The following is an 850-nucleotide window of genomic DNA, read 5'->3' on the forward strand; positions in this document are numbered from 1 at the left end:
GGAGCTGGGGACCCCAAAAACAGCCCCAATCCCCCCTTAGAACCACCCCAAAGGGTTCAGAGAATGGGAGACCCCGAAAACAGCCCCAAAGACACCCTCAGAACTCCCCCAAAGCTCTCGGGGAGCTCGGGACCCCAAAACAGCCCCAAATACCCTGTTAAAACCATCCAAAGGGTTTGGGGACCTGGGGATCCCAAAACAGCCCCAAATACATCCTCAGAACCTTCTGAAGCTCTCAGGGAGCTGGGGACCCCAAAACAGCCCCAAAGACACCCTTAGAACCACCCAAGGGAGATTTTTAGGGCACCAAGGGAGGTTTTTGGGGTTTTGGGGCTCTGCCCACCTCGACCTCGTGCAGCAGCTCCAGCGAGGGGCTCCAGCAGAGCACCCTGCGGTCCTTCCCGCCCCCGCTCAGCACGGTCCCGTCGCGGCGGCGGCAGAGCGCGAACACGCTGCCCTCGTGGGCCCGCGTCTGCTGCCCGATCTGGTACATGTCTGGGGGGCTGGGTCAGCCCCAAAAACCCCAAAAACAGCCCCAAAACCAGCCCCCAAACAGCTCAAACCCATCCCAAAACCATCCCCCAAAACCAGCCCCAAATCCACCCCAAACCCCGCGAACACGCTGCCCTCGTGGGCCCGCGTCTGCTGCCCGATCTGGTACATGTCTGGGGGGCTGGGTCAGCCCCAAAAACCCCAAAAACTGCCTCAAAAAATACCCTAAATCCACCCCAAAAACCGGCCTTAAATCCACCAGCACAAACCAACACCAAAACCATCCCAAATCCCCCAAACCCCAAATCCCAACCCCACCTTTGCCCCCCTTGCCCAGGGTGCGGGTCCAGGTGAGGAT

The 850-nt window shown here is 59.8% G+C and overlaps 1 long non-coding RNA gene across 1 annotated transcript; it reads right to left on the reverse strand.

Moving 5' to 3' along the window:
- Positions 1-108: 108 nt before the first annotated feature.
- LOC120508203 lies at positions 109-827 on the reverse strand. Its single transcript, XR_005628954.1, has 3 exons — positions 811-827; positions 344-495; positions 109-125 (listed from the first exon to the last, which is right to left on the reverse strand). It is a non-coding gene; the product is annotated as an uncharacterized LOC120508203 (long non-coding RNA).
- Between the last annotated feature and the right edge of the window lie 23 nt (positions 828-850).

The sequence above is a fragment of the Passer montanus genome, unplaced genomic scaffold (assembly GCF_014805655.1).
Source record: "Passer montanus isolate IOZ18808 unplaced genomic scaffold, ASM1480565v1 scaffold4593, whole genome shotgun sequence".
In the NCBI taxonomy this organism is placed as follows: domain Eukaryota; kingdom Metazoa; phylum Chordata; class Aves; order Passeriformes; family Passeridae; genus Passer; species Passer montanus.